We start from the raw sequence: 12749 nt of genomic DNA, 5'->3' as shown, positions 1-12749 counted from the left end.
AAGGGCAGGTTCAAACAGATGCTAATCAGGGAAGGGAGGGGATGCAGAGACAAGGGAGGAGCAGGCAAGAAACAATAGAGCAGCCTTGGGACAGGGTCCTGGTTCCCCCTCAAGGGATACACAACAATATCTCTGAGCTGTTTTGCAGAGTCTGAAACCCACACCAGGTAGGAGAAGCTAACTGTGTGCTGCCCACAAGAATGTAGACCCCAGACCAGGTGGAATCAGAGGTTGATGATGCCAACTCCCACTTACCTCTCCACCAACCCATCAGAAGAATGTCCACAAGCTGATCACACCCCCTTTGAACCATTACTATAAAACTCCCCCCTAGCCCCTCCATTAGCCTGCAAATGGTCCCCTGTGCCTGGCAAAGCAATAAAGCTATCCTTTTCTACTTCACCCAAAACTCTGTCTCCAAGATTTAATTCAGTGTCAGGGTACAGAAGCCAGATTTGGCTTCCATGACAAAGTATCAAAATTTTAAATGAAGACAGACTGCTACTTGTGTCATGACCCTGCGTAATTCTACAAGGAACAGACCTCTCCAGTCAGCCCGTGGCTCCTGGCAGGAACCAGTTCTTTGGATATTATGACTCTTGGGTGACTTTTGGTTTGAATACCCATGTTTTGGAGCCTTTCCCTCCCAGAGGTCACCTGAGAACATGGCTTGGATGCAGTGAGAATGGTCTCCCTGGTTTCCACCACCCAGGTGTACACGTTGTCAGCCATGCATCTGCAGGTGGCCCATCAGACTGTGGGCCTGAGACACTTTCCTACTGACAGTCTTCAGCTCCCAAGCGAGTGTTGAAATCTAAGTGATGTCCTTTCTAGTTGCATTTGCCACCCATGGTGACTTGGTTTCTTTCTTTACAGCTACCTTTGGGAGTGACTTTGGATAATGGTGGGTGCCTCTTTCATACTCTTTTGGAGACACCTCTTCCACCCATTGTTAAGCCGTAAAAATGAGACAGGAGAACAGGAGGACAGCTATTTTGGAAAAGGATGGGAGAACAGCCTTGGGCAAAAAAGGCCTTGCAGCTAAAGGACAAAGGCCCTGGGGGCCTCAGTCCCAGAGACAAAAAACAGGCTCACAGGAATAAAAGATTAACTTTATCTCTGTTACACTCAGGAGTACACCTAGTTGCCACAAGACAAGATGCTCAACCATACATATAACCTTATCGGTTCCTGTGCTTTCTTGCATAAAATTCTCAAGCACACTTTTCCCCTCACAGAAGACCTCCTTATTCCTGGTAACCACTATAGAGTTACCTGCTGCTGATCAAAGAAGTTTGACAATTACTGGAAATAATCAGTGATCATGAGACAAACCCTCCCTTGTGTTATAAGAGCATCTTTCCCCTTCTGCTCAGGGAGCTGATACGTTTACTTCCCACCTTCTCCTATTCGAAGAAGCTGTCTCTTTTAATAAAAAGCTTACATGCCTAAGGGTCCTTTGGAAGTGTTATTCATTTCTATGGTACTGCTGTCCAAGAATCTGGAAAGGGCCCAGTAACAAAAAGGCTTATTGGATTTGAGTCACATTTTGGAACTGGTATTCCTTTGTTGATTCTAAATTCCCAATGACCACATGTCAGATCTTTGAACTGAGAAAGATTTTATATTTAAAAGGATTTTTAGAGAGCTCCCACACTAGACAAATATCCTATTAGTACCTATGGGATGATCGAATTAAGCAAAAGGAAAAAAAGAGTATCATGGTTCACACCTAAAATACTCCTTTATCAAAATTAAAGACCACATATCAGATTTATAACAAAAATTAAAATCCACAACTATCATAAACCCTTTCTAATTTTTTAAAACATCTTTATTGGAGTATAATTGATTTACAATGGTGTGTTAATTTTTGCTATATAACAAAATGAATCAGCTATACATATACATATATCCCCATATCTCCTCCCTCTTGCATCTCCCTACCACCCTCCCTATCCTACCTCTCTAGGTGGTCACAAAGCTCCAAGATGATCTCCCTGTGCTATTCAGCTGCTTCCCACTATCTATTTTACACTTGTTAGTATATATAAGTCCATGCCATTCTCTCACTTCATCCCAGCTTTCCCTTCCCTCTCCCCATGTCCTTAAGTCCATTCTCTACATCTGCATCTTTACTCCTGCCCTGCGCCTAGGTTCTTCAGAACAATTTTTGTTTTCTTTCTTTAGATTCCACATATATGTGTTAGCATACAGTATTTATTTTTCTCTTTCTGACTTACTTCACTCTGTATGACAGACTCTATGTCCATCCCCTTCACTACAAATAACTCAATTTCGTTTCTTTTTATGGGTGAGTAGTATTCCATTGTATATATGTGCCACATCTTCTTTATCATTCATCTGTCAATGGACACTTAGGTTGCTTCCATGTCCTGGCTATTGTAAATAGTGCTGCAATGAACATTGTGGTACATGACTCTTTTAGAATTATGGTTTTCTCAGGGTATATGCCCAGTACTGGGATTGCTGGGTCATATGGTAGTTCTTTTTTAGTTTTTTAAGGAACCTCCCTACTGTTCTCCATAGTGGCTGCATCAATTTACGTTCCCACCACCAGCGAAAGAGGGTTCCCTTTTCTCCACACCCTCTCCAGCATTTACTGTTTGTAGATTTTTTGATGATGGCCATTCTGACTGGTGTGAGTGGATACCTCATTGTAGTTTTGATTTATATTTCTCTAATGATTAGTGATGTTGAGAATTCTTTCATGTGTTTGTTTGCAATCTGTAATCTTCTTTGGAGAAAAGTCTATTTAGGTATTCTGCCCATTTTTGGATTGGTTTGTTCGTTTTTTTGATATTGAGCTGCATGTATTTTGGAGATTAATCCTTTGTCAGTTGCTTCATTTGCAAATATTTTCTCCCAATCTAAGGATTGTCTTTTCATCTTCTTTATGGTTTCCTTTGCTGTGCAAAAGCTTTTAAGTTTCATTAGGTCCACTTGTTGATTTTTGTTTTTATTTCCACTTCTCTAGGAGGTGGGTCAAAAATGATCTTGCTGTGATTTATGTTATAGAGTGTTCTGCCTATATTTTCCTCTAAGAGTTTTATAGTGTCTGGCCTTACATTTAGGTCTTTAATCCATTCTGGGTTTATTTTTGTGTGTGGTGTTAGGAGGTATTCTAATTTCATTCCTTTACATGTAGCTGTCCAGTTTTCCCAGCACCACTTATTGAAGAGGCTGTCTTTTCTCCATTGTATATTGATGCCTCCTTTATCAAAAATAAGGTGACCATATGTTCATAGATTTATCTCTGGATTTCTAACCTGTTCCATTGGTCTATATTTCTGTTTTTGTGCCAGTACCATACTGTCTTGATTACTGTAGCTTTGTAGTATAGTCTGAAGTCCAGGTGCCTGATTCCCCCAGCTCTATTTTTCTTTCAAAGAACTGATTTGACTATTCGGGGTCTTTTGTGTTTCCATACAAATTGTGAAACATTTTGTTCTAGTTCTGTGAAAAATGCCATTGGTAGTTTGATAGGGATTGCACTGATTCTGTAGATTGCTTTGGGTAGTAGAGTCATTTTCACAATGTTGATGCTTCCAATCCAAGAACATGGTATATCTCTCCATCTATTTGTATCATCTTTAATTTCTTTCATCAGTGTCTTATAATTTTCTGCATACAGGTCTTTTGTCTCCTTAGGTAGGTTTATTCCTAGATATTTTATTATTTTTGTTGCAATGGTAAATGGGAGAGTTTCCTCAATTTCTCTTTCAGATTTTTCATCATTAGTGTATAGGAATGCAAGAGATTTCTGTGCATTAATTTTGTATCCTGCTACTTTACCAAATTCATTGATTAGCTCTAGTAGTTTTCTGGTAGCATCTTTAGGATTCTCTATGTATACTATCATGTCATCTGCAAACAGTGACAGCTTTAATTCTTCTTTTCCGATTTGGATTCCTTTTATTTCCTTTTCTTCTCTGATTGCTGTGGCTAAAATTTCCAAAACTATGTTGAATAAGAGTGGTGAGAGTGGGCAACCTTGTCTTTTCCTGATCATAGTGGAAATGGTTTCAGTTTTTCACCATTGAGGATGATGCTGGCTGTGGGCTTGTCATATATGGCCTTTATTATGTTGAGGAAAGTTCCCTCTATGCCTACTTTCTGCAGGCTTTTTATCATAAATGGGTGTTAAATTTTGTCAAAAGCTTTCTCTGCATCTTTTGAGATGATCATATGGTTATTCTCCTACAATTTGTTAATATGGTGTATCACGTTGATAGATTTGCGTATATTGAAGAATCCTTGCATTCCTGGAATAAACCCCACTTGATCATGGTGTATGATTCTTTTAATGTGCTGTTGGATTCTGTTTGCTAGTATTTTGTTGAGGATTTTTGCATCTATGGTCATCAGTGATATTGGCCTGTAGTTTTCTTTCTTTGTGGCATCCTTGTCTGGTTTTGGTATCAAGGTGATGGTGGCCTTGTAGAATGAGTTTGGGAGTGTTCCTCCCTCTGCTATATTTTGGAAGAGTTTGAGAAGGATAGGTGTTAGCTCTTCTCTAAATACTTGATATAATTCGCCTGTGAATCCATCTGATCCTGGGCTTTTGTTTGTTGGAAGATTTTTAATCACAGTTTCAATTTCAGTGCTTGTGATTGGTCTGTTCATATTTTCTATTTCTTCCTGGTTCAGTCTCGGCAGGTTGTGCATTTCTACGACTTGTCCATTTCTTCCAGGTTGTCCATTTTATTGGCATAGAGTTGCTTGTAGTAATCTCTCATGACCTTTCATATTTCTGCAGTGTCAGTTGTTACTTCTCCTTTTTCATTTCCAATTCTATTGATTTGAGTCTTCTCCCTTATTTTCTTGATGAGTCTGGCTAATGGTTTATCAATTTCGTTTATCTTCTCAAAGAACCACCTTTTAGTTTTATTGATCTTTGCTATCATTTCCTTCATTTCTTTTTCATTTCTTTCTGATCTGATTTTTATGATTTCTTTCCTTCTGCTAACTTTGGGGTTTTTTTGTTCTTCTTTCTTTAATTGCTTTACGTGCAAGGTTAGGTTGTTTATTCGAGATGTTTCCTGTTTCTTAAGGTAGCATTGCATTGCTATAAACTTCCCTCTTAGAACTGTTTTTGCTGCATCCCATAGGTTTTGGGTTGTCGTGTCTCCCTTGTCATTTGTTTCTATGTATTTTTTGATTTCCTCTTTGATTTCTTCAGTGATCACTTTGCTATTAAGTAGTGTACTGTTTAGCCTCCGTGTGTTTCTATTATTTACAAATGTTTTCCTGTAATTGATATCTAGTCTCATAGTGTTGTGGTCAGAAAAGATATTTGAAAAAATTTCAATTTTCTTAAATTTACCAAGGCTTGATTTGTGACCCAAGATATGATCTATCCTGGAGAATGTTCCATGAGCACTTGAGAAAAATGTGTATTCTGTTGTTTTTGGATGGAGTGTCCTATAAATATCAATTAAGTCCATCTTGTTTAATGTATCATTTAAAGCTTGTGTTTCCTTAGTTATTTTCATTTTGGATGATCTGTCCTTTTGTGAAAGTGGGGTGTTAAAATCCCCTACTATGAATGTGTTACTGTTGATTTCCTGTTTTATGGCTGTTAGTATTTGCCTTATGTATTGAGGTGCTCCTATGTTGGGTGCATAAATATTTACCATTGTTATATCTTCTTCTTGGATCAATCCCTTGATCATTATGTAGTGTCCTTCTTTGTCTCTTGTAATAGTCTTTATTTTAAAGTCTATTTTGTCTGATATGAGAATTGCTACTCCAGCTTTCTTTTGGTTTCCGTTTGCATGGAATATCTTTCCCCATCTCCTTACTTTCAGTCTGTATGGGTCTCTAGGTCTGAAGTGGGTCTCTTGTAGCCAGCATATATATGGGTCTTGTTTTTGTATCCATTCAGCCAATCTGTGTGTTTTGGTGGGAGCATTTAGTCCATTTACATTTAAGGTAATTATCGATATGTATGCTCCTATTCCCATTTTCTTAATTGTTTTGGCTTCTTTATTGTAGGTCTTTTCCTTCTTTTGTATTTCTTGCCTAGAGAAGTTCCTTTAGCATTTGTTTTAAAGCTGGTTTGGTGGTGCTGAGCTCTCTCAGCTTTTTCTTTTCTCTACAGCTTTTAATTTCTCCATCAAATCTGAATAAGATCCTTGCTGGGTAGAGTAATCTTGGTTGCAGATTTTTCTCCTTCATCCCTTTAAATATGTCCTGCCAGTCAGACCCTTCTGGCTTGCAGAGTTTCTGCTGAAAGATCAGCTGTTAACCTTATGGGGTTCCCTTGTGTGTTATTTGTTGTTTTTCCCTTGCTGCTTTTAATATGTTTTCTTTGTATTTAATTTTTGGCAGTTTGATTAATATGTGTCTTGGTGTATTTCTCCTTGGATTTATCCTATATGGGACTCTCTGTGCTTCCTGGACTTGATTAACTATTTCCTTTCCCATATTTCCCATATGTCAACTATAATCTCTTCAAATATTTTCTCAGTCCCTTTCTTTTTCTCTTCTTCTTCTGGAACCCCTATAATTCGAATGTTGGTGCGTTTAATGTTGTCCCAGAGGTCTTTGAGACTGTACTCAGTTCTTTTCATTCTTTTTTCTTTATTCTGCTCTGCAGTAGTTATTTCCACTATTTTATCTTCCAGGTCACTTATCCATTCTTCTGCCTCAGTTATTCTGCTATTGATCCCATCTCGAGTATTTTTAATTTCATTTATTGTGTTGTTCATCGTTGCTTGTTTCATCTTTAGTTCTTCTAGGTCCTTGTTAAATATTTCTTGCATTTTGTCTATTCTATTTCCAAGATTTTGGATCATCTTTACTATCATTATTTTGAATTCTTTTTCAGGTAGAGTGCCTATTTCCTCTTCATTTGTTAGGTCTGGTGGGTTTTTATCTTGCTCCTTCACCTGCTGTGTGTTTTTCTGTCTTCTCATTTTGCTTATCTTACTGTGTTTGGGGTCTCCTTTTTGCAGACTGCAGGTTTGTAGTTCCCATTGTTTTTGGTGTCTGTCCCCAGTGGCTAAGTTTGGTTCAGTGGGTTGTGTAGGCTTCCTCGTGGAGGGTACTAGTGCCTGTGTTCTGGTGGATGAGCCTGGATCTTGTCTTTCTGGTGGGCAGGTACATGTCTGGTCATATGTTTTGGTGTTTCTGTGGCCTTATTATGATTTTAGGCAGCCTCTCTGCTAATGGGTGTAGTGTGTTACTGTCTTGCTATTTGTTTGGCATAGGGTGTCCAGCACTGTAGCTTGCTTGTCATTGAGTGAAGCTGGGTGCTGGTGTTGAGATGGAGATCTCTGGGAGATTTTCACCATTTGATATTATGTGGAGCTGGGAGGTCTCTTCTGGACCAGTGCCCTCAAGTTGGCTCTCCCACCTCAGAGGCACAGCACTGACTCCTGGATGCAGCACCAAGAGCCTTTCATCCAGATGGCTCAGAATAAAAGGAAGAAAAAGTAGAAAGAAAGAATTAGTAGAAGTAGAAAGAAAGAAAGAAAGAAAGGAGGGAGGTAGGAAGGGAGGAAGGAAGCAAGGAATGAGAGAAGGAAAGAAAGAAAGAAATAAAGAAAGAAGACAAAGTAAAATAAAATACAGTAAGATAAAATAAAATAAAGTTATTAAAATAAAAATAATTATTAAGAAAAAAATTTTTAAAAAAAAGGACGGATAGAACCCTAGGACAAATAGTGGAAGCAAAGCTATAAAGACAAAATCTCACACAGAAGCATACACATACCCACTCACAAAAAGTGTAAAAGGGGAGAAAATAATAAACCTTGCTCTCAAAGTCCACCTTCTCAATTTGGGATGATTCATTGTCTAAAGGAGAGAAGGAAGGAAAGAAAGAAAGAAGATAAAGTAAAATAAAGTAAGATAAAATAAAATAAAGTTATTAAAATTAAAAATAATTATTAACAAAAAAATTAAACAGCAACAAAACGGACGGATAGAACCCTAGGACAAATGGTGCAAGCAAAGTTATACAGACAAAATCTCACATGGAAGCATACACATACACACTCACAAAAAGTGGAAAAGGGGAAAAAATAATAAATCTTGCTCTATAAGTCCACCTCCTCAATTTGGGATGATTCGTTGTCTATTCAGTTATTCCACAGATGCCAGGTACATCAAGTTGACTGTGGAGTTTTAATCCGCTGCTTCTGTGGTTGCTGGGAGAAATTTCCCTTTCTCTTCTTTGCTCTCACAGCTCCTGGGACTCAGCTTTGCATTTGACCCCTCCTCTGCGTGTAGGTCGCCGGAGGGCGTCTGTTCTTCGCTCAAGCAGGATGGGGTTAAAGGAGTAGCTGATTCGGGGACTCTGGCTCATTCAGGCTGGGAGGAGGGAGGGGTACGGAGTGTGGGACGGGCCTGCGGTGGCAGAGGCCAGCATGACGTTGCACCAGCCTGAGGCGTGCCATGCGTTCTCTCAGGGAAGTTGTCCCTGGATCCCAGGACGCTGGCAGTGGCGGGCTGCACAGCCTCCCTGGAAGGGGAGTGTGGAGAGTGACATGTGCTCGCACACAGGCTTCTTGGTGGTGGCAGCAGCAGCCTTAGTGTCTCATGCCCATCTCTGGGGTCCACGCTTTTAGCCGCAGCTCGTGCCCATCTCTGGAGCTCCTTTAAGCAGCGCTCTTAATCCCCTCTACTTTCGCACCAGGAAACAAAGAGGGAAGAAAAAGTCCCTTGCCTCTTCGGCAGCTCCAGACTTTTCCCCGGACTCCCTCCCGGGTAGCCGTGGTGCACTAACCCCCTGGAGGCTGTGTTCACGCCACCAACCCCAGTCCTCTCCCTGTGCTCTGACCGAAGCCCAAGCCTCAACTCCCAGCCCTGCCCACCCCGGCGGGTGAGCAGACAAGCCTCCTGGGCTGGTGAGTGCCGGTTGGCACCAATCCTCTGTGCGGGAATCTCTCCGCTTTGCCCTCCGCACCCCTTTGGCTGCACTCTCCTCCGTGGCTCTGAAGCTTTCTGCCTCTGCCTCCCGCAGTCTCCACCCTCGAAGGGGCTTCTTAGTGTGTGGAAACCTTTCCTCCTTCACAGCTCCCTCCCACTGGTGCAGGTCCCATCCCTATCATTTTGTTTCTGTTTAATCTTTCTTCTTTTGCCCTACGCAGGTACGTGGGGAGTTTCTTGCCTTTTGGGAGGTCTGAGGTCTTATGCTAGCGTTCAGTAGGGGTTCTGTAGGAGTTGTTCCACGTGTAGATGTATTTCTGATGTATTTGTGGGAAGGAAGGTGATCTCCGCGTCTTAATCTTCCGCCATCTTCCCCTCGTCCCCCCTGATTAGCAACTATTTACATCTGTTCTTTGGAACTCAGCAAAGGCCATGGAGGCTGAAGCCTATTCCCTACAAACAAGGATCAGGTAATACAGAAAGACTTTCAGGTTCAGGAGCCCCATAGGGTCCTGCTCAGTTTCAGCCTGTGATTTTATTTCATTGAATATTTAAACCTTTTGACATTTTTGAAAACTTTTCCAAATCAAACTGTAAATGAAACCTTCTTGACCTTGAAGTGACAGTGAAATTTCCCAGAGAGCCACTGGAAACCTCAAAGGATTTATTCTCTCACCTTACAAAAAGTGGATGTTAAAACTAATTAGGTTTAATTGATATGCTAAATTGTCAAATAAGAGGAAATATTTAACCTTCACTAGGTTCTGTTTTTATGAATATGTTATTAATAAAGTATTTCAGAAATTATATAAAGTTTCTAGAATTTTATCAATGTCCTTACTGTCCATGATATGTCCTGACATAATGTTATCAGTCATAATTCCAATTATTATGTTAAAATGTTGTATGCCCCAGAGACAACCAAATTTCCTTGTTATTTGAATTATAATGAACCCTCATCAGATCCATGACCATTTAAAATCTTTTGTCATTAACAGAGAGTTATTGTTTTTTTCTGATGTTTCTCTAAAATCTTTTTCAATCAGCTACAGGCCAAAGTTCTTGCTGTCACCAAAGGGGGCTGTCTCAGAGACACAGGGAAAGGAATGTGGCAGTTGCTCTGGGGTTCAGGATTTTGATGGCATTAATTACTTTGGGATCATACCGCTGATTTAAGTAAGGATTTCCAGAACTAATAATGAAACAGAGTCCCCCTAAAACTGAGTTCCTCTGCCTAGCTTATGACTAACCTCTCTATCCAAAACATTATTACCTTTCTTGCCCAACACCTGTTCCTCTCACAATTGAAGAGTATCAAAGAAGGGGCATTGAAACTGAATAGGACACAGTGGAGCTTTTCCGGCTACAAAAGCCTTTCCCTGTTCCCTGTTTCTTGTTTGTAGAAAAAGGTTTTAGTCTCCTAGACACTCCCTGAATTTCAAAGGGCAGATTCAAACAGTTGCTAATTAGGGAAGGGAGGCGATGCAGAAACAAAGGAGGAGCAGTCAAGAAACCATAGTGCAGGGTCTTGATTCCTCCTCAAGGGATATACATAACAATATCGTTGAGTTCTTCTGCAGGAACTAAGGTCCCCTTCCAGGTGGAGGATGGTAACCTTAGGCTGAGCACAGATTCCTGGAACACCACCCTGTTACCTCACCACCAACCAATCAGAAGAAAATAACATACCCTGCAGCCCTCACCCCAAATTTAGCCTATGAAAACTCTTCCCTGAAAACCACCAGGGAGTTCAGGGTTTTTGAGCACGACCTGCATGCTCTTTTTGCTTGGTCCTCCAATAAACGTTTCTCTGCTCCAAACTCTGCCATTTCATTTTATTTGGTTTCTGTGTGCATCAGGCACACAAACTTGGGTTCAACAACAATTTGAAACTGATGGGTTTATGAAATTCCTAACCCAAGAGCAAAAAGGACTGAAATTAATCACATAGGACTGAGCAGACTGATGAAACATGGTTAGGATTCCTCTTATGACTTTTGCTTGGAATATTTTTGGTTCTTTAATGTTTCATTTAGTGCATTTAGGAAACACATTTTTTGTCTTTTAAGCTATCTCTAACTTACAATAATTTAGTAGATTATACTTTTATAAATAGCAATCAAGCATTTATTTTTCTCTCTACTTATCGCTCCAGAATTCAAGAAATCTTAGTGAATATTCTTATTTTCATAGCAACATAGTTATTTGCATAAGTGCAATAAGAATTTGCTCTTCTAAATGGAATCCTTGTGTATTGTTGGTGGGAATGTAAATTGTTATAGCTATATGGAAAACAGTGTGGAGGTTCCTCAAAAAGTTAAAAATAGGATTACCATATGATCCAGCCATCCAACTTCTGAATATATATCTGAAGGAAATGAGATTTTATTATATATATAATATATAAAATAAAATTATATATATAATTTATATATATTATATATATATAAAATTTGTCCTTAAAAAAGAAGGAAATCCTACCATTTGGGACATCATGGATGGACTTGGACCTTAAGGGCAATATGCTAACTAAAATAAGTCAGACAGAAGAAGAAAAATACTATGTAAACTCATTTATATGTGTCATCTAAAATAGTCAAAGGCATAGGAAGAAAGAGTAGATGGGTGGTTACTAGGGCCTTGAGAGTGAAGGAAATGGTGAGATGTTAGTCAAAGGGTATAAACATTCAGTTATAAGGTGAATAAGTTCAGGGAACATACAACAAAATGACTATAGTTAACAATATTGTGTTGTATATTTGAAAATTTCTAATGCTACTGAAGGCAAGTTCCTGTGCCCAAAGCACAGGGAGGCTGGTGTCGAAAGCTTGGTCTTTGTGCACCGGTGCCCAGCTGAATCCCAGAGACAGAGTTTTGGGTGAAATAGAAAAGAATAGTTATATTGCTTTGCTAGGCAAATGGGGGCACAGTGAGCTCGTGCCCCCCCCCCCCAAAATATGTGTCCCAACCTAGGAGGATTTGGTGAGGAGTTTTACAGCAATAGTTCAAAGGTGGAGTTGCTGACAAGATTAGGGTGTGTGCAGGGCCTACACTCCTTTAATCTGGTCTCAGGTTGTAGGTCTCCTAATCTTTATGGTCCCTTTACTCTTGCCTCAGGTGGTTTCTTGGTTGCTCCTCCCTTGTTTAGCAACTGTGTGTATCTGCCCTTTGAAACTCAGGGAAGACCATGGAGGCTGGTGTCTGTTCTCTACAAACAAGAAACAGGATACAGAAAGTCTTCAGTGCCCAGAAGCCCCACAGGGTCCTGCTCAGTTTCAAGGCCAAACAAATTGAAATGCCAGAGTTTGGAGCAGAGAAAGGTTTATTGTAGGGCCAAGGAAGGAGAACAGGTGGCTTGTTCTCAAAAATCCCAAACTCCCTGAAGGCTTTCTGGGAGATTTTATAGGCAAAATTTGGAGTGAGGGCTGCAAGGTGTGTGATTTTCTTCTGATTGGTTGGTGGTGAGGTAACAGGTCAGTGCTCCAGGAATCTTGTGCTCAGCCCGAAGTTACCATCCTCTACCTGAGTTGGGGCCTTAGTCCCAGTGGAAGAACTCAGAGATATTGTTATGCATATTCCTTGAAAGAAGCAGGACTCTACCCCATTGCTGCACTGTTTTCACTTGACTGCTCTTCTTTTGTTTCTGCATTCCCTCACTTCCCTAATTAGCAACTGTTTGAATATGCACTTTGGAACTCAGGGAAGGCCTAGGAGGCTGAATGAAGCTTATTTCCTACAAATAGGGGAGTGGGGGTGGGGGTGGGGGGTTGGGGGTGAGGTGGATGGAAAGGAGTCATACCCAGGAGGTCCCCACAGGGTTCTGCTCGGTTTCACTAAGAGAGTAGATCTTA

Source organism: Globicephala melas, chromosome 9 (assembly GCF_963455315.2).
Source record: "Globicephala melas chromosome 9, mGloMel1.2, whole genome shotgun sequence".
Lineage (NCBI taxonomy): Eukaryota > Metazoa > Chordata > Mammalia > Artiodactyla > Delphinidae > Globicephala > Globicephala melas.
This window is presented reverse-complemented; position numbering follows the sequence as displayed.